At 40.8% G+C, this 27125-nt stretch overlaps 1 protein-coding gene and 1 long non-coding RNA gene across 3 annotated transcripts in view; one reads left to right on the top strand and one right to left on the bottom strand.

The window, feature by feature from the left end:
- WDPCP (WD repeat containing planar cell polarity effector) overlaps positions 1 to 27125 on the bottom strand; it is a 491911-nt gene that overhangs the window by 462314 nt on the left and 2472 nt on the right. The window lies entirely within an intron of this gene.
- On the top strand, positions 3536 to 11800 carry LOC144333764 (uncharacterized). Its single transcript, XR_013402764.1, has 2 exons — positions 3536 to 4104; positions 9286 to 11800. It is a non-coding gene; the product is annotated as an uncharacterized LOC144333764 (long non-coding RNA).

The following is a 27125-nucleotide window of genomic DNA, read 5'->3' as shown; positions in this document are numbered from 1 at the left end:
TCTTATCAACTCCAGAGATTCCAAGGGTTTTAGAAGCTGTGTGCTAAAAACCAGGAACAAAGACCAAGTATATATTTCATTTCTCATTATACACACTCTCCAATTTAACTTCATGCAGCTCCCACTTTGTTCACCAAGCTCTGGCCTCTCTGGCTTCTCCTGAGCACCCAATACACCAGGCTCTTTCCCACCTGAGGAGCTGGGCATATGCTGATCCCTCTGTAAGTCTGTAAGAAGCATTTTCCCCCTACTTAGCTACAGTTACAGCTTAAATATCAGTTGCTAAAAGAGACTTTCCCCAGTCCTTCCCTCTAAAGTAGACATCCCTTGTTTTTTTCCCCTTCATAGCCCATATTATTTATTTTCATAGCGCTAATAACAGTTTGAAATTCAGCATTTGTGTATTTTTTTCTGTCTTTATTCTCTATTAGACTCTGATGTTTCCTAGGGCAGAAACCATGTCAATTTAGTTGATCATTGTTTGCCCCGTGCCTTGCACAATGCCACGCATTCAGTAGATGTTAAACTCATTGAATAAATAATTTTTATATACCTCATTTTGACATAATTTGAATTAAAATCTGATAAGTATGCCTTTGAATTTAGAACAGGGTTGAGGAGTACTGAATTTAAGTGTATAAATGGGTATCCCATAAAAGATAATGACAGCTTTTTCCACTTCCATTATGGGTAGATTAAGAATAATAAGAGCTAACATTTACTGAATGTTTGCCATGTTTCAGGCACTTTACATGTATTAATTCAATGATCCTTATGACAGCCATATGAGGTTGTTTGCAGGTGAAGGCACAAAGTCAGAGAGATTAATTAGCTTGCCCTAGACTAAACAAACATGAGAGAGGTGGGAATTTTTAACCCAAGCAATCTAGTTCAACTACTATGCCTTCTAGGATAAAACGACACAAGTTTAAGTGTAATACAACTACTTTAGGTTAGAAAGAAGGAAGAAGTCTCTGACTATAAATGCTGAATAAATTCCTAAAATTAAAAAAAAAAACTATTTCTCTAAAGAGCTCTAAAAATTCCATGACAGCCTCCCATTTGTAATGGAAGACATTTACAAAAGTTCACATAGTACTATTTGAAATGCTTGTTTCCCGGTGCCATAAAGAAATAGCACTTGAACATAAATTTAATTTACTCAGCAAGGCCATTTTTACTTCCTGCAGAAAGGGCACTGTCACCAGCAGTTTTGCCATGAGAGTACACCAAACAAAGGAGACTGGGTCTTTTATAACCTGACACGTCCACCCTACTGCTGTGTCCGGTTTCCACCGGCTGGAATGGGACCTCACATTTTGTATTTGTCCCAACTGGCTAGCAACTTAGAACTTTTTAAAAGAGGCAAAGGCAGAGGAGAACAAAGGAAGGAGGAAGTAACTTGCGGAATGCTGAGAAAGGTAAAAACACCTTCAAATAAGGAAGAGGAACAGGCTATGACCTAATGCTTGCTTGGAGCAGTATAAGCATGCCAGGGCAAATATCGAGGCTAAATTGTGAGAGCTAAGAACATAAAGTACATTGATGTCTTTCTCATGGCTAGCAGATACTTAATAATGTTAGCACAGGTCTTTGAATAAATTTTGCTTCTAAGAGAAGTTACTATTCATTTCTAATTAAATGGGGAGGAAAGTCTTTGAAGAGGAATCTCTACTTTTTATAGTACCAATGTTAGAAATAGTTAAAAACTGGAAACAACCTAAATGTCATTAAATGGAAAATGGAGAACAAAGTATAAGGTAGAAAACAACATAGATGACTCTCAAAAATGATGTTGAACAAAGAAACAAGTTGCAGAAAAATGCTAATTTCTATAAAATTCAAAAATGATCAAAATGAAACCTACTATTTAGAATATAAATGAAAAGTCTATAAAGAAAACCAAAAGAATAATTAACTAAAAACTTGAGACAATGGTTATCACTGGTGAGGAAAAAGAAGAATGCAATTGGAAAGGGATCTGCAGGTGACTTCAAAAGCACTGTTAATGTTCTATTTCTTAAGCTGGAGAGCAGGTACACACATTAATTTATTTTTCCTTTGGCCTCATATATGTTATGTGTTGTTTCACATATATCTAGCTAAAGCTATACTATGTCACCAATGCAGAAAGAAAGATCCAGCAGAATGGGAAAGCCCAAGGAAGCAATGTCATGTCTAAAAAAAGATGGGAAGGTCCAAAGATTATAAGCTGAACACCTGGCTTTCTTCCTTCTATAGCTTTAGTGCTGGGAGCCTGTACTCAATTTCCTCACAAACATTTGCTAACTCACGTGGTCAAGGGCTCAGTGGGTCAGAGATATCACTGACATGCAGAAGCAAGTAGCCAGTTAACAACGTGTTGATGACTACTTCCCCCCAAATTCCCCACCTACATGAAATTTGCTGTATCCTGGCACATGGGGCTAGCAAGCATATTTTCAGTTTACTTAGAAGCCCTCACAAAGGGCTATCTGACTATATATAGCATTGAAAGTACCTCCAATGGGTAGTTTTAAAACACCTTCAGACTCTCTCATATGCTTTGAACCCCAAGTACCTATATATAGTTATAATCACAAAAGATAGCACAAGGAAAGGGGTTAAGGATGTGGTTGAATGACTGGCTCCCTGTTCCTCTGTTAGTAGGGCCATTTTCACCACTTATCTCAATACTTTTTCACTGAAACTACAGAAATAATTGGGTACTGAGACTAAGATCACAACTGTCATCCACAACTCTCATTTTCAAATTTTGCCTTTTTCAAAAAATGATTAATACCATTAACTTGATGCAAATATTTATTAATGTAAAAGTACAAAAGCATCTGTGTAAACAATATATTTGTTTTATACACTGCAATAAAATGAAATATTTAACTTGGAAAAAGGGTTCTTTGCTCCTTAAAAAAGGTCTGAAAACATATACATATCATGTATTCTCAAACTGGACAAAATGTGGAGAATTTTTATGAAGTTGATGGATGTTTATGTCCTTCCCCACTGAAGAATAGCCTGATTTTTCTACGCTCCCCTTACCCTTCACCTCATCAACTTTTCCCTTAGCTTTCCTACTCTAGGCTGTCAGCTCTTGTTTTCCAGTCAAATATATTAAAATAGGGGTGTAAGAGCAAAGGAAGGGTTAAGTGACAAAATAAAGCCAAGGGATGATGAACTTGGGATAGGTATTACCTGCCCTAGGGGTTAACCATGGGGATACATCTAGGTAGATGATCATTATCATGTTTACAGGGGAGAAAGTGAAGTGTATATATTATATGTGGGAAAAACAGAATGCCAATCCCACTAGAAATGGGAATTAAAGGTTTCTCATATTTCATATTTTTGACAAATACTTTAATTTAGTTTATTCACATATTGTATTTTATTTGCAATATGCTAGTCATGAAGTTTAATTCAGTTTTCATTTTCTGAGGTGGTATAACTTAGACACGCTGTGTTCAAATCCTTGCTCTGCCACTTACACTTTATGATGAAAGGACACAAAGATAGATGTGTACCCGCCCCCCACCCGCTACACCCTTGTTCTGCTCTCTAATCTTTGCACGTACCAGAGGTTTCGTAAGTTCTGTAAGTACATGTTTCTCTTTCTGAGGCCAGGTCACAAGGAATGTTTAAGTAAGATAGCCAGGTCACAAGGTGTGTTTAAGCAAGATAGCCATAAACTGGTCGTGCAACCTGATGCAATATAATTAACTGCCTTTGTGTAAAACTGCTCTTCTGCCTCAAGGGTTGTACTGAAATATCAGAAATGGCGGGAACCAATCATAGTTTGCCAAATCGCTTTGTTCAAACTCCAGCCAATCATACCTCTAATTTGTATAATGATTCTATGCCTACTTTCCTTAGACTATATAACATTGTTCGGAGCTCAGTAGGGGAGCTCTCCTGCCCGTCTCGTTTCACGAGCAAGTGAGAGCTCCAGGTTCGAACCTGTAATAAAGATCCTTGCTGCTTAGCTTTGACTCTGGACTCTGGTGGTCTTCTTCGGGGAATAAACGGTCTGGGCATAACAAATGGGGGCTCGTCCGGGATTTCCCCCAAGCCCACCAGACCCCCAAGTCAACGGATCTTAATCTGTAGGTAAGCCGGCTTTGTCACTGTCTCTGTCTTTGTCTCTGTCTGTCTCCCTGAAATTTTGCGAAATCCATAATCTGTAATCTGTATTGGTCTGTTCTGTAAGTGGCACGGTCTTGGCGGACGCGCTAGAAGACAGCCACTCGGGACTGGTGGGAGACGTTCCCCAGTGCCCATCTGGGGGCCTCCATCCTTGGTTGCCCCGTCTGACTCAGGTCGGAAGTCCGACACACGCTCGCGAATGCTCATCGTTATTACTGTCTGTCCGTTATTGTTAAGTGTTAAGTGTAAGCCCAAAACGAAACATAAAACCTTTTCTTCCCTCTCCAGGACCGGACCTGTCGGATACTCCCCTCTGCTTCACACTCATTTTGGTCCCCCCTTCTCTTTGTAGGAGCAGTCCAAAGATGGGCAACAACCAGAGCACGCCGCTCTCACTCCTTGTTACCAATTTTAAGGATGTGAAGGCTCGGGGGCGTAACTTAAGCGTAGAACTAAAGAAGGGAAAGCTAGTTACTTTCTGCCGTTCGGAGTGGCCCTCTTTCGGCGTAGGGTGGCCCTCTGAAGGAACTTTCTGTCTCTCTATTATTACTAAGGTAAAAACTAAGATTTTCCTGCCAGGGCAGTCAGGACATCCTGATCAAATTCCTTATATTCTAGTGTGGCAGGATCTTGTGGAAAACCCACCACCCTGGATAACTCCATTCATCCTTGAGCCCTGCAAAGTCCTAGTAACGCGACCTACAAGACAAAAGACTCCCTCTGCTCCCTCGGCCCCTGTGCTGCCGGACAGCCAGGACCCCCTAACGTTAGAACCCACATTTCCCCCACCATATCAGCACCTTATCCCGCAGGACCCAGTCCCCCAGGGTGGTGCTTCCGTAGAGGGAAACCGAGAAGCGGAAGCAGCCGAGAGTGAAAGTAACCTGGGGGGGCCGGCCGGCCGAACACGAGGCCGCGTACAGCGGGACCAAGCTTCCCGACTCCCTGACTCCACTGTAGCCCTGCCTCTCAGAGAAATAGGATCGCTCGATGATACCGGGCTCTCCCGTCTCATGTATTGGCCTTTTTCCACCAGTGATTTATACAATTGGAAGTCCCAAAATGCTCGGTTCTCAGATAATCCCAAAGATCTAACCTCGTTGTTAGACAGTGTCATGTTTACTCACCAGCCGACCTGGGATGACTGTCAACAGCTCCTCCGAATCCTGTTCACAACGGAGGAGCGGGAAAGAATCCAAGTTGAGGCCAGAAAACTGGTTCCAGGAGATGACGGCCAGCCAACTGCAAATCCTGACCTCATTAATGCGGCTTTCCCTTTGACCCGGCCCAGATGGGACTACAACACGGCAGAAGGTAGGGGACGACTGCTCATTTATCGCCAGACTCTAATGGCGGGTCTCCGGGCTGCAGCTCGCAAGCCCACCAATTTGGCTAAAGTATATTCTGTGTTACAAGGTAAGACAGAAAGCCCCGCTGTGTATTTAGAGAGATTAATGGAAGCCTTCAGACAGTTTACCCCTATGGACCCGGAAGCACCGGAAAATCAGGCAGCGGTAGTAATGTCCTTTGTAAACCAGGCAACACCAGATATTAAAAGAAAACTCCAGAAATTAGAAGGTTTAGAGGGAAAGCAGATTCAGGACCTCCTTCAGATGGCCCAGCGAGTTTATAATAATAGGGATACTCCAGAAGAAAAACAGTTCAAGGCAACCAAAGAAATGACCAAAGTCTTAGTAGCAGCTTTCCCCCAGGCAGGAAATGGCCAAAACAGAAAGCAGAAAAAGCAAGGCCCTAGGCAAGGATTAGAAAAAGATCAGTGTGCTTATTGCAAGGAACGTGGCCACTGGATTAAAGACTGCCCAAAGAAACGGAGACCAGCTAACCCTACCTCCGTACTCGTTACCCAGGACTCTGACTAGGGAGGACGGGGTTCGGACCCCCTCCCCGAACCCAGGGTAACTTTGCAAGTGGAGGGGTCCCCAGTTCGCTTCTTGGTCGATACTGGGGCGGAACGCTCAGTCCTAACCAAACCAATTGGAAAAATGTCTAAGAAAACATCCTGGGTGCACGGGGCCACAGGCATCAAAAAATACCCCTGGACAACCCAGAGGACTGTAGACTTAGGAACGGGAAAAGTCTCCCATTCCTTCCTAGTCATCCCAGAGAGCCCCTGCCCTCTACTAGGGAGGGACTTGCTGACAAAGATGGGGGCCCAAATCCACTTTGAGCCAGAAGGGCCCAAGATAACTGATTCCCAAAACAGGCCAATATCTATCCTGACTGTCACCTTAGAAGATGAGTACCGACTCCATCAAGAGCAAAAGCCCCCCGATCAGGGAATTGACTCTTGGCTCCAGCGTTTCCCTGAAGCGTGGGCAGAAACTGGGGGCTTGGGGCTAGCTAAACATCGACCTGCCATATTTGTGGAAGTTAAGCCAGGGACGGACCCCGTTCGGGTTCAGCAATATCCTATGCCCCTGGAGGCAAGAGAAGGAATTACGCCCCATATCCGCCGACTCCTAGACCAGGGAGTCCTACGGGCTTGCCACTCATCCTGGAATACTCCACTGTTACCTGTTCGTAAACCCAACAGTACGGACTACAGGCCAGTACAGGATTTAAGAGAAGTTAATAAAAGGGTCATGGACATACATCCCACTGTGCCCAATCCATACACCCTTCTGAGTGCCTTACATCCCAAAAAACAGTGGTATACCGTTCTTGATCTAAAAGACGCTTTCTTCAGCCTTCCTCTGGCTCCCAAAAGTCAAGAACTCTTTGCATTTCAATGGACGGATCCTGAGAGGGGCATCAACGGTCAGCTAACATGGACCAGACTGCCACAAGGGTTCAAGAACTCGCCAACCCTGTTCGATGAAGCCCTTCATGAAGATCTGGGTGAGTACCGGCGGCAACACCCTGAAATAACTCTTTTGCAATATGTTGATGATCTCTTAATAGCGGCCAGGTCCCCGGAAACTTGTGTTCGAGGGACTGAGGACCTCCTGAAGACTCTGGGGGAGCTAGGCTACCGAGCCTCAGCAACAAAGGCTCAGATCTGCAAGTCGGAGGTAACTTATCTGGGGTACCTATTAAAAGGGGGGCAACGCTGGCTAACCAAAGCCCGAAAGGAAACAGTCCTACGCATCCCTAGACCCCAGTCAACACGGCAAGTGAGAGAATTCCTGGGGTCGGCAGGGTTCTGTAGGTTATGGATACCCGGATTTGCTGAGTTAGCCAAGCCCCTATACCAGGCAACAAAGGAACGGCAGCCCTTCAATTGGACGGAAGAGGCTGAGCTGGCCTTTCAGCAAATCAAAACTGCCTTGTTATCAGCCCCCGCGCTGGGGCTCCCTGATGTCTCCAAGCCCTTCCACTTATACGTGGATGAAAGTAAGGGTGTTGCAAAAGCCGTGTTAACACAGTACCTAGGCCCCTGGCAGAGGCCAGTTGCCTATTTGTCAAAAAAATTAGATTCAGTGGCTGCTGGCTGGCCACCCTGCCTCCGGATAATCGCGGCGACCGCCCTAATGGTCCGAGACGCTGATAAACTTATCATGGGGCAAGAGTTGCGCGTTATAACCCCGCATGCCATTGAAGGCGTCCTCCGGCAGCCGCCGGACCGATGGATGAGTAACGCCCGGCTCACCCACTATCAAGGACTGCTGTTAAACCCCCTCAGAATAACTTTTCTGCCCCCAACCTCTTTAAACCCTGCTTCACTGCTGCCAAATCCAGACTTGGACGCCCCGTCCCATGAGTGCACTGAGATACTGGCTCAGGTGCATGGGGTGCGGGAGGACCTGCAAGATCGTCCGCTCCCCGACACAGAACTCACCTGGTTCACTGATGGCAGCAGCTATGTCCACCAAGGCCAGCGGTATGCAGGAGCGGCTGTAACGTCAGAGACTGAGGTAATCTGGGCGGAACCCTTGCCTCCAGGGACATCGGCCCAAAGAGCCGAACTGATAGCCCTTACACAGGCCCTCACCCTAGGGGCAGAGAAAAAACTAACAGTATACACGGATAGCCGCTATGCTTTCGCTACTGCGCACATACATGGGGCCATCTACAGAGAAAGGGGACTATTAACAGCCGAAGGCAAAGAAATAAAAAACAAGCAAGAGATCCTAGCTCTATTAACTGCTTTGTGGAAACCAAAGAAATTGGCTATCGTACATTGCCCTGGGCATCAGAAACCAACTACGCCAATTGCTCGAGGCAACTTCTTAGCCGACCAAACCGCAAGGAGCATAGCAAAAGCTCCCAGTCAGCTCCTCGCGCTCCAGCTCCCTGATCCTGGCCCGCGAAATTTGCCATGTTTTCCCGACTATACCGAACAGGATCGCGAATGGATGAACACGCTTCCCCTAAAACAGGTTAAAAATGGGTGGTGGACTGATATAAATGACCAAACCATCCTACCAGAAAAATTAGGACGGCAGGTGTTGGAACACATCCACCGGACAACCCACCTGGGTGCCCGGCGAATGATGGACTTAATCAGGCACGCCAAGTTTAGAATCAGGCGCATAGCTGAACTGGCCAGCGATGTCACAACAAATTGCAAAGCCTGCCAACTAAACAACGCTTGCCCCCAAACCCAGACCACCACAGGAATTAGGTGTAGAGGAACTAGGCCTGGTATCTATTGGGAAATAGACTTTACTGAGATAAAGCCTGGAAAATATGGGTATCAGTACTTACTTGTCTTTGTAGATACTTTTTCAGGATGGACAGAAGCGTTCCCAACTAAGAGAGAAACTGCTCAGGTTGTAGCAAAGAAAATTTTGGAAGAAATCCTCCCCAGGTATGGCTTTCCCGTCCAAATAGGGTCAGACAATGGACCAGCCTTCGTTGCTAAGGTAAGTCAGGATTTGGCTTCCATTCTGGGGGCAAATTGGAAATTACATTGTGCTTATAGGCCCCAAAGCTCAGGACAGGTAGAAAGGATGAATCGGACTCTGAAGGAGACCTTAACTAAATTGACCATGGAGACTGGCGCTAATTGGGTAGTACTTCTCCCCTACGCTCTGTTCCGGGCCCGAAATACCCCTTACAGACTAGGCCTCACACCATATGAAATCATGTATGGCAGACCCCCACCCCTGGTCCCCAGTCTAAAAGATGACTTACTCAAACCTGAAACTGAAAATGTCTCTGAGCTCCTGTTCTCCTTACAAGCCTTACAGAAAATTCACCAGGAAATTTGGCCCAGACTACGAGAACTGTACGAGGCAGGACCTCCGCCGACGCCTCATCCGTTCCAGCCGGGAGACTGGGTCCTAGTCAAGCGCCACCGGCAAGAAACTCTTCAACCCAGGTGGAAAGGACCACTGCAAGTACTCCTGACTACTCCCACCGCTCTCAAAGTAGAAGGCATCGCTTCGTGGATCCACTACACACACGTCAAACCAGTGGACCCAACATCCGACCTTCTCGAGCCGTCTGGAGCACCGGTTACATGGACTGTAGACAAAGCTAAGAACAATCCCTTAAAGCTAACCCTGCGCCGTCATCCCCATAGCCGTAACCATGTCTAGCTTACCTATGCTTTTATGCCTTATGCATCTGACTCTCCTCACTGCTGCGCCATCTAATCCCTATGTCTGGAGGTTCTGGCTCTATGAAAACAAAACTCACCCCGGGGAAACCCCCCAAGCGGGTAAACTGCTAGCTAGCGCAGACTGCCCCCCCTCAGGGTGTAATACTATAGTTTACCTCAATTTCACTAGGTTCCAGATTGCCCAACCAGCAACACCCATGATCTGTTTTGAATATGATCAAACTGAATATAATTGTAAAAATTATTGGTGGCACCAGAGTGCAGGTTGCCCATATAGCTACTGTAAGACGCACTCTGTCCGATACTGGAGAGAACGACAAGGGTGGTATTTTTACAAAACTGAGTCTCCCGTCACTTACACTTGGATAATTAGAGACCCATGGGACTCTCGGTGGACAACCCCACAACATGGGGGAGTATATTACTCATCAACTAGTACCTGGCCCAGTAGCCATTTATATCTGTGGAGAAGTCTAGTCCAGATTCAACCCTTAATCCACACACAAATCCACAGGCAAGAAACCAAGTTATCACAAGACTTGCAGCCCTTCTCCTGGCTAACTCTATTACGGGAAGGGCTAGCATTCGCCAACCTCACTGGTTTAGGCGACCTGTCCTCTTGCTTTATGTGTGCAACCCTAGGAAGACCACCATTAACGGCTGTTCCTCTATCCTCCCCTCCCACAAACTATACAGGTTTTAACTCATCGATAGTCACGATACCCGATGTAGCCCTGTACCGTGACCCATACCAAGAGAAATACCCCTATTGTTATTCGGCATTTAGCAACAGCCTCTGCAACCAATCGGCTACATACCCTAATAGTCCCATATATGCTCCCCCTGGTGTGTTCTTCTGGTGTAATATGACTCTGTTAAAAACTCTGTCCAAAAGCATCTCTGACGGACAGTTGTGTATCCCTGTTACCCTAGTTCCCCGACTGACACTGCTAACCCCGGCAGAGTTCATAGGCTGGGCAGGGACCGCCCCAACTAAAACTGCGCGACATAGACGAGCAGTTTTTCTACCACTAATTGCCGGAATATCCTTAACCACCTCTGTCGTCACAGCGGGGTTAGCAGGAGGGGCCCTACAACACTCCATGATAGAAAACGACAAGCTGTTACAACAATTCTCTGTTGCTATGGAAGACTCCGCCTATTCCCTAGCCTCCCTTCAGCGGCAGCTCACCTCCCTAGCACAGGTCACCCTTCAAAACCGCAGAGCCTTAGACTTACTCACGGCTGAGAAAGGAGGTACCTGTATGTTCCTCAAAGAAGAATGCTGTTTCTATATAAATGAGTCAGGGTTAGTTGAGGAAAGAGTCCAACGCCTACACGAACTAAGCTTAGAAATGAAAAAGCAACAATTCACTACAGCCGCTAACAATTGGTGGAGCTCTTCAGTTTTCCCTTCTGGCACCCCTTTTAGGCCCCCTAATGTCTTTACTACTTCTATTCACTATAGGCCCCTGTGTGGTAAATAAAATTTTACAATTTGTCAGAGAAAGGTTTGATACCATCCAACTAATGGTCCTCCGTAGCCATCACCAGCCTCTCCTGCACCCAGAAAGTGAGGCTATATTATAAGACTCTGGAAATCCAAGATTGGACATCCAGTTACTTATGAGAAGGGAGAAATGAAAGGACACAAAGATAGATGTGTACCCGCCCCCCACCCGCTACACCCTTGTTCTGCTCTCTAATCTTTGCACGTACCAGAGGTTTCGTAAGTTCTGTAAGTACATGTTTCTCTTTCTGAGGCCAGGTCACAAGGAATGTTTAAGTAAGATAGCCAGGTCACAAGGTGTGTTTAAGCAAGATAGCCATAAACTGGTCGTGCAACCTGATGCAATATAATTAACTGCCTTTGTGTAAAACTGCTCTTCTGCCTCAAGGGTTGTACTGAAATATCAGAAATGGCGGGAACCAATCATAGTTTGCCAAATCGCTTTGTTCAAACTCCAGCCAATCATACCTCTAATTTGTATAATGATTCTATGCCTACTTTCCTTAGACTATATAACATTGTTCGGAGCTCAGTAGGGGAGCTCTCCTGCCCGTCTCGTTTCACGAGCAAGTGAGAGCTCCAGGTTCGAACCTGTAATAAAGATCCTTGCTGCTTAGCTTTGACTCTGGACTCTGGTGGTCTTCTTCGGGGAATAAACGGTCTGGGCATAACAATGAAACTCTGGGTAAAATTTTATTTTATTTTATTTTTTTGAGACAGAGTCTCGCCCTGTCACCCAGGATGGAGTTCAGTGGCGCGATCTCGGCTCACTGCAACCTCTGGTTAGCAATTCTCCAGCCTCAGCCTCCTGAATAGCTGGGCCTATAGGCGCGTGCCACCACACCCAGCTAATTTTTTGTATTTTGTCAGTAGAGACGGGGTTTCACCATGTTAGCCAGGATGGTCTCAATTTCCTGACCTCGTGATTCGCCTACCTCGGCCTCCCAAAGTGCTGGGATTACAGGTGTGAGCCACTGCGCCCGGTCTGGGTAAATTATTTAACATTACCATGTGTCACTTTCCTCATGTGTAAAATAAATCAGTGTACTATATTTACATATGCCACAAACTTCACAGAACAATGTTATAATTTTTAACCTTAGTCATTTTTTTAATTGAGAGAAATAAATATATTTACCTATATACTTACCATTTCTGGAGTTCTCCACTCCTCAGATCCAAATTTCCATCTGGTATCATTTCCTTTCAGCCTGAAGAATTTCCTTTAGCATTTCTTGTAATGAAGGTCTGCTGGCGACAAAACCTCATTTTTGTTTATTCAGTGATACTCCCTCTTTCCAAGTATATGGAAAGTATATTTCAGTTTATGCCTGCTATGGTCACTCTCCAGTGCCTTCAGAGAGTTGTGGGTTTTATGTATTTTGTCCAGAATTTATCATGGTTTTCTGCAAAAGGACTAGTTCAATATGACCTACTCCACCATTACTAGAAGTGGCTCATATTTTAAGATGCCAGAAAAGTTTTAAATATTCAAACATTATTCTTGGACATGTGACCATCGGATGAAAGATGAACTACAATGCTTCAACATGATACATTCATAGTTATTGGCATCATACTATAAATTAATTCATGTAGTCTATTGAGTTATAATTCAGCAACCTATTTCACCATTGTTTCTATTTTTTCCACATATAAAATAAAACATTTTACTCTCTCCCATGTAAACTTGATAATGATCACCTACCCAGACACATAATCATGTACTTGGTTGTTTCTTCTTCTAGCTTTGTTTGATAAACAACAGAAACCAACTCCAGTAAATTTTAACTCCAGTAAACTTTAACAGAAAAGAAAATTATTGCAAAGAAATCAGGCAAATCACAGAAGCAGTGGACGTGTAGACAATCAGGCTGCAAAGGAAACCAAAGGACGCAAGGAATGGCAAAATCCTATATCGTGTATTCCAGCCCCATATCCCTTAACCCACTTATCGGGGGGAAAACCCCACCCCCGATATTTATCGTGGCCTCTTTTCTATTTCCTAAGCAACTCGGCTGGTTTGAGAAATAAAGGAAAAGAGGACAAGAGAGAGAAATTTTAAAGCTGGGTGCCCAGGAGAGACATCACACATCAGCAGGTTCCGTGATGCTCGCCGAGCAATAAAACCAGCAAGTTTTTATTAGCGATTTTCAAAAGGGGAGGGAGTGCACGAATAGGGTGTGGGTCACAGAGATCACATACTTCACAAGGTAATAAAATATCACAAAGCAAGTGGAGGCAGGGCAAGATCACAGGACCACCGGATGGGGCGAAATTAAAATTGCTAATGACGTTTTGGGCACACATTGTCATTGATAACATCTTATCAGGAAACAGGGTTTGAGAGCAGACAACCTGTCTGACCAAAATTTATTAGGCGGGAATTTCCTCATCCTAATAAGCCTGGGAGCGCTACAGGAGACTGGGGCTTATTTCATCCCTTCGGCTTCGACCGTAAAAGGCTGCCGCCTTAAGGGGGCCGTCTATAGACCCACCCTCAGGGCGCATTCTCTTTCTCAGGGATGTTCCTTGCTAAGAAAAATAATTCAGCGATATTTCTCCTATTTGCCTTTGAAACAAGAGAAATATGACTCTGTTCCATTTGGCTCACCTGCGGCCAGAAGTCTTATCTCTCTTGTTCCCTGAACATTGCTGTTATCCTGTTCCTTTTTCAAGATGCCCAGATTTCATATTGTTCAAACACACATGCTCTACAAATACTTTGTACAGTTAACACAATCATCACAGGGTCCTGAGGTGACACATCCTTCTCAGTTTACAAAGAAGATGACAGGATTAAGGGATTAAAGTAAAGACAGGCATAGGAAATCACAAGGATATTCACTGGGGAAGTGATAAGTGTCCATGAAACCTTCACAATTTATGTTCAGAGACTGCAGTAAAGATAGGCGTAAGAAATTATAAAAGTATTAATTTGGGGAACTAATAAATGTCCATATAATCTTCACAATTTATGTACTTCTGCCATGGCTTCAGCCGGTCCCTCCATTCCGGGTCCCTGACTTCCCACAACACCCACTGAACACTTTTCTTCACTCCCTACCCCCATACTGCTAGACTCTCAACTATTCCACAGCTACTTCATCTAATCTAACTAATCTAACACCAATAGTTTCCCTAAGAGTAAGTGCCCTGGGCAGGACTACTATCTGATTGGCTCAGTCTAACTGCCAGGAGGAGATAGTTAGAACCTACTTTATCATGTGTAGTATTTGCCCCAAATAAAAAGGGTATCCAGCTGTAAGTTATTTCTAATATGTTATTGTTAATTATAAATTGGACAGTAGGCTGGGCATGGTGGCTCAGGCCTATAATCCCAGCACTTTGGGAGGCCGAGGTGGGCAGATCACCTGAAATCAGGAGCTTGAGACCAGCCTGGCCAACAAGGCGAAACCCCATCTCTACTAAAAATAGAAAAATTAGCCAGGCATAGTGGCGGGCACCTGTAATCCCAGCTACTTGGGAGGCCGAGGCAGGAGAATCACTTGAACCTGGGAGGTGGAGGTTGCAGTGAGCCGAGATTGCACCACTGTACTCCAGCTGGGCGACAGAGTGAGACTCTGTCTCAATTTAAAAAAAAACAAAAAAAACTTGGACAGCATAAATCACTAGCAAGAGAGTAAAGAGGTCAAAATCATACAATATGAGAAATTTGTAAAAATAACTTGTCATGCTTGCTTTTTCCTTGCTTCAGTGCTTCTAATTATTTTGGAGTTAAAAGTTACGCCCAACTTAGTGGATCACGAGGTCAGGAGATAGAGACCATCCTGGCTAACATGGTGAAACCCTGTCTCTACTAAAAATACAAAAAAAATTAGCCAGGCGTGGTGGCGGGCACCTGTAGTGCCAGCTACTCAGGAGGCTGAGGCAGGAGAATGGCGTGAACCCAGGAGGCGGAGCTTGCAGTGAGCCGAGATGCACCCCACTGCACTCCAGCCTGGGCGAACACTCCGTCTCAAAAATAAAAAAAAAAAAAGGTATGCCCAACTTAAGATCTGATATACAAAGCTCTCATTTTTTAAACACATAAGGCAGGACAACTTTAGTTAGAAGAGGATTTCTGCTCTTCAAAAGTATTCATCGGCCAGGCATGGTGGCTCACACCTAAAATCCCAGCACTTTTGGAGGCCAAGGCAGGTGGACTGACTGGGACCAAGAGTCTGAGACCAGCCAGGGCAAAATAGCAAGACCCCTTCTGTACAAAAAAAAAAAAAAAATTTCAACTGGCTGGTGGCATGTGCCTTTACTCCTAGCTACTCAAGAGACTGAGGCCAGGATCACCTGTGCCCAGGAAGTGGAGGCTGCAGTGAGCCATGATCATGCCACTGAACTTTGGCCTGAGCAACAGAGCAAGACCTGTCTCAGAAAAAAAAAAAAAAATGATTCATTGCTGGATTCCTTTATATAACTGGCTCCCTCATTACAACTGAAATAAGATTTAGAAAAACCCTATTTTCTTCTCCTTTCTGAATCAGGACACAGGTTTTAACCAATCAATTTCTGCTTTTATATCAAGAACATCATTTTATTCATTTATAGATTCATGCATTTAAGGTGCCTACCCCTCACAGAATTTCCATCTTGGGTAGACATGAATAAATTTAAAACATGGGTAGACATGAATCAATTATTCTACTGAAGCTACTAAAATCAAGCTAATATGAAGTACCAGGCGTAACAGTATTGAACAATAAGAAAAAAAATGTAAAAGACTGAACTTCAGTGAGTGTTTTGGCTAGCTTGTCCATTTGACTGTCATTGACTAGGCCATGCTACAACTCTGTAGAGAGAAAAGTTGTAGAAAACTGATAATAATACAAATAATTCCCATCCATAGAAATGCAAATTATGTCCTGTAGAATGGTACTGATTATTGCTCAGTGGATATTCATCAGTTTTGCCAGTTTTGCATTCAATATGTGGTACTTCAACTGGCAATAATATCATTATTTAGTTAAATATAATCTTTGACAAATTATCATTTTATATTGTTTTGAGAATCATGATCATATTCACTTTTTAACTTTATCCTTTAAAAATGGTCTGCTTGGTAGAAGGTTAAAATAGAAAGATAAACCTACATATCCGTCATCAATAATTCTGTAATGCAACCTTGAAAAACATGGCAAAGGAGGGCTGCCTAGGGGACAACTGCTATAACTAAACAGACTTGGGATCAATACAATGATTATTTCTCTATATTACATAATAGAAATACTCTAGAAATGTATTGTTCTCTACTATAGATAGTATGTCTACATATAAAACATATATATTATATACACATATATAGTATGTACATATATACATACACAGTATATATGGTATATATTGTATATATTATATACACATATATAGTATGTACATATATGCATACACAGTATATATGGTATATATTGTATATATTATATACATTGTATATACAGTATATATACTGTATAACTAAAGATATCTTATTTACTATACTATATGTAGTATACTACTAAAGATATTTACTATACAGTATATATACTGTATACTACTAAATATATCTTATTTACGATACAGTATATATACTGCATACAACTAAAAATATTTACTATACAATATAGAGACTTACACATATAAAATATACAGCATTCAGTATATACAAACACATGTGTGCGTGTATGTATATGATAGACAATACAGAAAATAACTGTGCCAATATTTAAATGGGAGACAATTTATATTATTTAGAATAGGAATCCAGTAAATAACATGAATCCTAGACTAACTCTGGCATTTTAACTCTTCATCCAGTTGTATATGTATTTTAATACAATGAGAGCACAATTCATAATTTGGCATCAAGAGTTTATTTCCTTTTTACAGGCACACAGTTAAGTAATTTTATCTTTTCAATTAGATACAGTATAGAGACAGGACAAACCAAAGTGTTTTTCTACCCTCACACACCACTCAACACATTTCTCATACCAGATGTATATGCGTTTCTCTGCACACTACAAGCAATTCTCTAATAGATACCAAATGCGTCGTCCTATAATTTAAATCAATTCTGACATTATCTACCTGGAGATAGCATCAGATCCCACAGGTAAGGACTGAGTCCCACAAGATTGTCCCCCCACCCCCCACTTCTGATGCCAATCACAAACCCATGTTGTGACCTGTGCTTCTGACCAACTGGCTATATATCAGGGTTCCCACGAACCCCTTTTTGGGTTCAATTAATTTGCTAGAGTGGCTCCCAGAACTCAGAGAAACACTTTACTTATACTTATCCATTTATCATAAAAGTTACTACAAAGGATACAGATGAACAGCCAGATGGAAGAGATGCATAAGACATGTGGGAAGGGGCAGAGAGTGCCATGTCCTCTTTGGGCATGCCACTCTGCAGGCACCTCCAGCTGTTCAACTTTCCAGAAGCTCTCTGAACCCTGTCCTTTTGGATTTTTATGGAGGTTTCTTTAAGTAGGCATGACTGATTAGATCAATAGTCAAAGGGGAATCTATCCAATCTTCAGCTTCTATAGGATGTGGGGTTCAGCTGAAAGAGCCAACCCTCTAATCACAAAGTTGGTTCCTCTAGCAACCAGCCCCCCTATCCTGAGGCTATCCAGGAGCCTCCAGCTACCAGTCATCTCATTAGCATACAAAAAACACGTTATCACTTTAGAGATTCCAAGGGTTTGGGTTGTTGTGTGCCAGGAACCAGGGGAAGAGACCAAACATATACTTCTAATTATATCATAAATCATATCTAAATATCCATCATTAATAGGTTTCTCACAGGTAACTTAATAATACAATCAGATTTTCCTAGCCAGAAAAGACCATGTTCTTTTGAAGTCTTCACTATAAAGTAGTTCCACAATGCAGTTTCAAACATTCTGAATGTAATTTCAAATAACAGTAACAAAAATGCTTTTTAAAAATCCCTTTGCAATCAAGAAGTTCTAGTCAATATGGTAACTTAATTCATTTTAGATGCATATTTCAACTTTTTATATTTAATCCGACCTAAAGTGTAATTTCCAAAGTGATATTTCCTGAAGCCAAAAACCCAGACTTCATGTCTCTAGAGTAATCTTGCCATATATTAGTAAGTCTATATCCCCCTTCTCAAAGTAGTTCTGGCTGGCCTGGGCTTGTTGTAAATAATTGGTTCAGTAAGACAGCTTTTTAACTGTCAACACCCCTAACAATTCACACAATGTACATGGAAAGTATTGTACCTTAAATTAAAGATGTGTTTCCTCTAAATAAAGTTTATTGTTTGGGAGAGTCTGCTGAACGGAAATGCAGTTTTATGTTCTCTAGAAAAGAAGTGAAAAGGCATCTCATCTCACTTTTCCCTTCCTTTATCCCATTTCAAGCATGACCCAGAAATTAAATATTTTATGTAGACAGAAAAAGTAACATATCTTTAAAGGATGCAAACCTGCAAAATCTAATAGTCATGTAAGCCTGTGAGATTGCCAAAAACTGTTCTACATTTTTAATATCTGAAAATAATCAATAATTTTATGTCAAATACAAATTTTCCAAGCTCCCTGGTCTATCCCCTTTAAAATTTTAAACAAATATACTTGATATGAAAAATAGCAGTTTATCCAAATATCAAATATTATACTGAGTATTTGAACAGCAAACACAAACAGTCCTAATCCCAATCATAGATTATGTTGTGAAATGTTAATGTATTTAAATTTTTTAATTATACATGGAATTAACTTAAATACTGCACTTTAAATAATTAGTTATTAATATTTCATTCATATTAAATAACAAGAACACATGAACAAGTGATATCCAACACAGGAAATCTTCAAAGGTAAATTATACATTGTGGGAAGTCTAGTTTTGGCTTCTGGAAAATGTTAACTGCAAATAATATACACAGATGTTCACAGAAATACTGAATAACTCTTTTAAGGAAATACTAAATGACGCGGTAATAACAGAAAAGTTAAAAAAATACACTGTGTTATATTTATAACTCTTAATCAAGTCAAATTAATAAGGCAGACTCAATTAACAGTTATGGTTTCACAATAATTTTAGTGAATAATACAAGGTATCAAATTACTGGAAATCCTTGTCCCAGTTTTATACCAATTTTCAGCATTATTATTTAAAATAAATTTAAATAAATCTCACCATATCAGTATTCCAAAAATAACTCAAAAAGTAAACCACTTAGCTTATATTACCTACAGGCAGAGTAGAGCTCTGAGTAGGACTCTGTCTCTAGGATGAAGAACAGGATGCAAATCCATATTGCCAATTAATATCTATAATAGCAACTTATGAAAACTGCCTTTCCACCAACCCTACCACAAGGGGAGCCACAAGATATTCCATGAAAAGAAATATGTGTTCTAAACATCATGATTCCTCTCCAACCATGCCCACACCTGAGTGGACTGGGAATGGGCACCTGACATAGCCTGGAGGTTGGTAAGTAAAACATGAGAAACTTAAGAGGGGAAGCTCTGCCAAAACAACAGCAGCAATGAACTCCTAGGCCAATCCATCTCTGTCTCTCCAAGGAACTATGGACACCCAGACAAGAGCACGAAGAAAAGCAGAAAGATTTTAAAAGTTAGGTTATTGATAAAACACTAGAATTAAGATCTGTGGACTGCTGAAGCTAGGACAGGTAACACAGAACCCATAACTTTTGGAGATTCTAGAATGGCATATCGATTCTATTCTCCGTGAGATTCACTTATTCTTAATGAGGCTCAAATAACGGCCCTATTTGTTCCTATTTAGGAGAGGAGAGAATAGGACTGGAATCTCACAGTTTGGCTTTCCCTGGGTTCCCCTGAGGTCTTCCTAAGTGGTCAAGATTTGTCTCTTCTTATTATCATGCATATCCTTACACTATAGCATCCTATGACAAAGCATCTGAGGTGGTCTCTGTTCCTTATGTTCTCCAGAAAATAATTGAAAGGGCATCTTATATCACTTTTCACTAAAAGTGCTAAATAGAAGATCATGTGTGCTGTAAACATAATTCTTCTCCAACTGTGCCCCACATAAACCTGAGTGGACTAGGAATGGGCACCTCACACAGTCTGGAGGCTGGTAAATAAGTGTTAAATAAAAGATGCTAAATCAAAGATCATCTGTGTTGATGTTTAGCTCATTCTTGTTATTAAGTCATGCCAAATTAGAAAAAAGTCATCAACTGGTTGGACGCAGTGGTTCATGCCTGTAATCCCAGCACTTTGGGAGGCCAAGGTGGGTGGATGACTGGAGGTCAGGAGTTCGAGACCAGCCTGGCCAACATGGTGAAACCCTATCTCTACTAAAAGTACAAAACACAGGTGGGTGTGGTGGCACACATCTGTAAACCCAGCTACTCAGGAGGCTGAGGAAGGAGAATCACTTGAACCCAGGAGGCATTGGTTGTGGTGAGTCAAGATCACTCCACTGCACTCCAGCCTGGGCAACAGAGCTAGACTCCATCTCACAAAAAAAAAAAAAAAAAAAACCATCAACAATCACTTAAAGAAAAACAAAGCCTTTAGTACTGATGCAATCCACTAAATAAAATGAGAAGTCATGAATCCAAACAGAGTAGATAGATTGGATAGGTAGGTAGGTAGATACACAGATAGACAGACAAGATAGATAATGCTAGTTTGGATGTCTCCACCAAATATCAAGTTGAAATCTGATTGCTATTATAATAGTATTAAAAGGTGGGGACTTTAAGAGGCGATTAGGCCATGAGGGCTCTGTCCTCATAAACTGGTTAATGTTATCATGAGGATGGGTTAGTTACTGTGGGAGTGGGCTCCCAATATGTTCAGCCCCCTCCCTCTCTCTGTCTCTCACACTTGCTTGCCATGTGATGCCTTCTGCCATGAGATGACCCTCACCAGAAGCCAATGCCACACTCTTGGACTTCCCAGCCTCCAGAACTACGAGCCAAATAAACTTCTATTCTTTATAAATCACTCAGTTTGTGGTATTTGTTATAGGAGCAGCAAACAAAGGCAGATGAGAAGGAAAAACCCAAACTTACAATAGAATGCCATTTACTAAGTGGTGAAAAAATGACAGACTTTGAAAATCATTTTACAACCATAGTAATAACTGATCCAGGCAAAAATCATCAATGAGTGCTAAAACTATGAGTAAAAGTTTGGTGAGAAACAGGATATTAATGTAGTCTCAACGTATGTCCCCACTGATTATTAATTACAAGGGGAAGAAACCGTAATTCTATAGTAAAGAAATCTGTGGAATACCTTAACCAAATGATTAAAATCAACATCAAAAATAATAACACATACTGATTTAATGCCCTGATAAGGCCACAACATCACCTACGTAATCTTACTCCCAAAAATACAAACCTGAATTTAATCACAAAAAAAATCAAACAAACACAAATTGAGGGACAGTCTCCAAAAAACTAGCCTATACTCTTCAGAAATGTTAATGTCATGAAAGACAAAGAGGGCCGTTAAACTGTTCCAGATTACAGGAGATTAAAGAGATATGACATCTAAATTAAATGCACAATCCTGTATGAGGGGAAAAACATCATGGGACATTACTGAGACAACTGGCAGCGGGTCAACAGGAGAGTATATTAGATAATTGTATACATCAATGTTAAGTTTCCTAACTGTAATAGTGGTTAAGCAAAAGAATGCCCTTGTCTTTGGAATATATTCACTGAAGAATATAGGAATATAAAAGGACACATTGTCTGCAACTTACTCTCGAATCATTCAGAAAAAATCATTTGAAAGTAATGTGTGGCAAGGGGATAGTGTGGTGGGAACATGTGATAAAGCAAATGTGACAACATGTTTAAAATGGTAAATCTAGCTGAGGGGGCCTTAGAAGTTCTTTTCACTATTCTTACAACTCTTCAGTAAATTTGAAATTATTTCAAAATAAAAGACTAAAAAAAATAGCTGAGTTTGTAAGAGAGAGCACTTCTCTTCACCAAAAAGTAGGAACTAAAAACCAACGTGGTAGGCATACAAAGCTGTGTTAGAGCTTAGTTCCATAAGACATATTTCCATATGTCTTTGTGTGAGAGAATGTACAGTGCAAGGAAGGGGAAACCAGGAGTAGCCCAGCAACAACTCGAGTTGAGGAGACAGAACTGAAAAACTGGAGAAGACAAGGTAGTTAGTTCCCTGGAGAGGGAGAATCATACAGAGAGAACTCCAGAGATTTTCAGAGGGATCCCCTTGAGAATTCAGCTGAGTACTGACAGCACATGCATATTATAAAACCATGAGGCTGGAGAAAGAGCAACCAGAAATGATTACAGATAACAGTGCTTGGCACTCATATCGGGCTGGGAATAGTGCCTGTTCTCACCAGCCCGACAGAAAAACTTTGTGATTCACAGTCATTGGGTAGAGTATACAGAAAAGTCTTGGCTCAGGAGTGGGAAATTATTAGCCCTAGTAGCTAAGCACTACTCAGATCCTGACTAATACTTAATAAATCTTAAAAGCAAGTTTTGAAAAAATTAAACTAATTTCAAATATTTAACTGCATCACAGAATAAAGCTCAAAGCTATTTATAGAAAGATAAAATCATTCAGGCTGGGCATGGTGGCTCAGGCCTGTAATCCCAGCACTTTGGGAGGCTGAAATGGGTGGATCATTTGAGTCCTGGAGTTCGAGACCAGCCTCGGAAACATGGCAAAACCTTGTATCTGCAAAAAACTACAAGAAATTAGCCAGGCATGGTGGTGCACACCTGCAGTCCCAGCTATTTGGGAGCTGAGGCTGGAGGATTGCTTGGGCCTGGGAGGCTGAGGCTGCACTGGCCACGCACTCTAGCTTGGGCAACAGAGCAAAACCATATCTTAAAAAAAAGAAAAAGAAATGTAAGATTCGCAATCTGACATTTAATTTAAAAAATTACCAGACTTCCAAAGAAGTATAAAAATACGGCCCAAAGCCGGGCGCGGTGGCTCAAGCCTGTAATCCCAGCACTTTGGGAGGCCAAGATGGGCGGATCACGAGGTCAGGAGATCGAGATCATCCTGGCTAACACGGTGAAACCCCGTCTCTACTAAAAAATACAAAAAACTAGCCGGGCGAGGTGGCAGGCGCCTGTGGTCCCAGTTGCTCGGGAGGCTGAGGCAGGAGAATGGCGTAAACTCGGGAGGAGGAGTTTGCAGTGAGCTGAGATCCGGCCACTGCACTCCAGCCTGGGCGACAGAGGGAGATTCCGTCTCAAAAAAAAATATGGCCCATAATAGAAAAAAAATTAATTAAAACCAAACCAGGACTGGCAGACATTTATAATCTGGAGACTAGAATATTAAAACAATGATTATAACCGTATTCCACATGTTAAACAAATGTAGTAGACATGAAATATATTTTTTAAAAGACCCAAATCCAACTTCTACACATAAAAACAACATGTGAAATGAAAAGTATATATGAAAAATATATTGGATAGAATGAACAGCATTATTAGACATTGCCAAATAAAAAATTGGTGTCCTTGAAGACCTAGCAACAGAAACTTTACAAAATGAAACCTGGAAAGAAAAGAGAATTTTAAAAATAAACAGAGCACCAATGAGCTGTGACAACTTCAGTCAGCTCACAATACATATAACTGTCATCCCCAAAACAGTGCAAGAATCAAAGGGCAGACAGAAAAAATAGAAAAAAAATTTCAAGAAACAAGGTCAAAATTTCCCCAAATTCATTGAAAACTACAAACCTATGGATCCAAGAAGCTCCCTAAACCCCAACCATAAGAAACACGAAAAAGACTACACTTGCAAGGCACATCATAATGAAATTACTCAAAACCAGTAATAAAGAGAAAAATGTTAAAACAGCCAGAGAAAAACAGAAACTTAAGTACAAATACAGAAAGATAAAGATGATAGCAGATTTTTCATCAGAAACAAGGCAAATGAAAAAAAAACAGTGGATCAAGATCTTCAAAGTACTGAAAGAAAAAACTGTCAACCTAGAACTCTATACCCGGTGAAAATGTCTTTCAAACAAACATTTTTCCATACAAAAGCTGACAGAATTTTTCAGTAGCCAATCCTAACCACAAGAAATACTTTTAAAAAGGAACTACATTAGACAGAAGAAAAATCATACTATATTAGAAATATAGATCTATAAAAATATATTAAAGGACTGAAAATAGTAACTATATTGACGAATATTTAAGATATTGTTCTCATTATTTAAATCTCTAAAAAATAACTGACTAAGCAAAAATAACAATGATGTTGTATGGGGCTCATAACATGTAAAAGTAAAGCGGTTAGAAAGGGAGAAATGGAAGTAAATTATTGAAAGGTTTTTATACATGAAGTGGTATAATATTACTTGAAAATACACTATGATAAAAGGATGTATGCTATAAACCCTACAGCAGTCACTAAAATAAACAGTTACTATCAATAAGCCAACAAAAGAGATAAAATGGAATTGTAAAAAATTTCAATTAATCAAAAAGAAGGAAGAAAAGAAGAGAGAACAAAGAACAAATGGAAGACAAATAGCAAGATGACATTTAAATTTAACCTCGAAATTTTGAAAACCTGGCAGGGCCTGGTGGCTCATGCTTGTAATCCCAGCACTTTGCGAGGCCGAGGCAGGTGGATCACGAAGTCAAGAGATCAAGATCATCTGACCAACATAGTGAAAACCCATCTCTATTAAAAATACAAAATTTAGCTAGGCATGGTGGCGCATGCCTGTAGTCCCAGCTACTCGGGAGGCTGAGGCAGAATTGCTTGAACCCGGGAGGCAGAGCTTGCAGTGAGCCCAGATTGCACCACAGCACTCCAGCCTGGCGACAGAGCAAGACTCCATCTCAAAAAAAAAAAAAAAATTTGTTTTGAAAAATGTAAATAGTTATTTTAGGGTACCAGTTTCATGACTGACTTTATTCTTTCTCAAATTTGCTGTTCAATAATAAAAGATAAAGTTCTAAGTCACCATGTTTTATATAAAATAGATTACATATGAGTGGTCAGTGCCTGTAGTCCCAGCTACCTGGGAGGCTGAGGCAGGAGGATCATTCAAGCCCAGGTGTTACAGACCAGCCTCAGCAACCTAGCGAAACCACATCTCAAAGCAGAAGAAGAAGAAAAAAGAGTGGTCAGAGGTATATGTGTATCTTAAATTAAAAGAAAAAATAAAACCAGACTATATGCAGTGGCTCATGCCTATAATACAAGCACTTTGGGTGGCCAAGGCAGCAGAATCACTTGATCCCAGGAATTCAAGGCTGCAGTGATATGATCATACCACTGCACTCCAGCCTGGGAAACAGAGTGAGACGACCTCAAAATAAATGAACGAATAAATATCCACATACTAACACAGCTTACAAAGAAGATTACTAATATTTTGAAGACACCAATACCCCATCTCCTACTCTCCTCCCCAAGCAACCACTATCCTGAATTCTGAATTAATCATTCCTCTGCTCTTATTTATGGTTTTACCAGATATGCATGAAATCCTGAATGGTATTTGTTGCTAATTTTTAATTTTTATAAAAATTAAATCATACTGTATATATTCTTATATGGTTTGCTTTTTTCAATCAACATTGTATTTTTGATGCTCATCCATGTTGGTGTGTAGCTATGTTCTATTCATTTTCAATAGATTTTTACATTTTCCTATTGATGGCCATATGGGTAATTTCTAGAGCTGTGCTCTTAGAAACAGCGCTTATGAATGTCTTGTACCTCTCTTGATTTAAGTGGGTATGTAAAGGAATGGAATTGCTACATTATGTTTCCAGATATAATGATCACTCTGTGTTATTAGCCTTATTTTATTAATAAATGAAGGCTTATAGAGACCAGGAAACTTGTTCAAGGTCACACAGCTAGGTAGTAAAGTTAAGACCAATAAATTCTGCTCCTTCCACTTGAAAAAAACTCAAGGTTAGGTAGCTCATACTTCTGGAAACATGTAACTATCAAACAGAATCCTGATGTTTTATCTTGTTTTACCTAAAGTTAAAAGAGGAGGTCCTAGGAAATTATTCCACTCAATTCTACCACTTGACCACTTGAAGCAACTTGACTACATAATGATCATGATTAAAACTTTTATTCTATTAAAATATCCTGTATTTCACCATTCCTGAAAATTCTAGTCAAATGTTATAGTTTAAAACGTGTACAAATTGTGTATGTATAAAATTATAAGACATAGTAATAAAGTGGTTCTCATTGTGACTACAGTTTTACATTAAATTACAAGCACTTTTATTTTTGCCATAACTAAATTTGGAATTACTATGTTTAAGATTCACTGAAGTGAATGTAATAATTATTTTTTAAATATTACATATTCCTTTTAGAAATTACTTGAGAATACTTTGAAAAATGTCCTGCATGTCATTTAAGCCAACCAAATAATTTCCAAGATACCTAACATTACACTTAAATTTTAAAAAGGGTAAAAAGTCAACTTTTTTTTTTCAGCTAAGGTCAACTATTTAGCTCTGCAATCTTTCCTTTAAAAAATATTTGTAATAATTTGGTCTCTGATTTATTTCACAAGTCTTAATCTTGCTTTATAAATAATCCTATTTTCAATCACACTTTATTATCTAACATGGCTGTTTATTAATTACATGATCCTATGGTAAAGCACATATTTCTAAAAATGTAACTACTGAGACCTACAGCAGTGTAAAGGCATCTTCACATTATAGTACTCTATTACATTGTTACTTTTAACAAAAAGGAACCAGATTATAACAAAATTGTTACAAAATAGCTTAAAAGTGTAATAGAACTTCATTAAAGAAAACATTAAAATGAATGAGTTTTAACTAGACCTATAACAATTTTATATATGCTAGAGATAAAATTAATATGAGGTTACATAATTTTTTTTTTTTTTTTTGAGACAGGATCTCACCTTGTCACCCAG

Source organism: Macaca mulatta, chromosome 13, assembly GCF_049350105.2.
Source record: "Macaca mulatta isolate MMU2019108-1 chromosome 13, T2T-MMU8v2.0, whole genome shotgun sequence".
Classification (NCBI taxonomy): domain Eukaryota; kingdom Metazoa; phylum Chordata; class Mammalia; order Primates; family Cercopithecidae; genus Macaca; species Macaca mulatta.
Note: the sequence above shows the minus strand (reverse complement) of the source record. Positions and strands in the feature narration are given on the sequence as shown.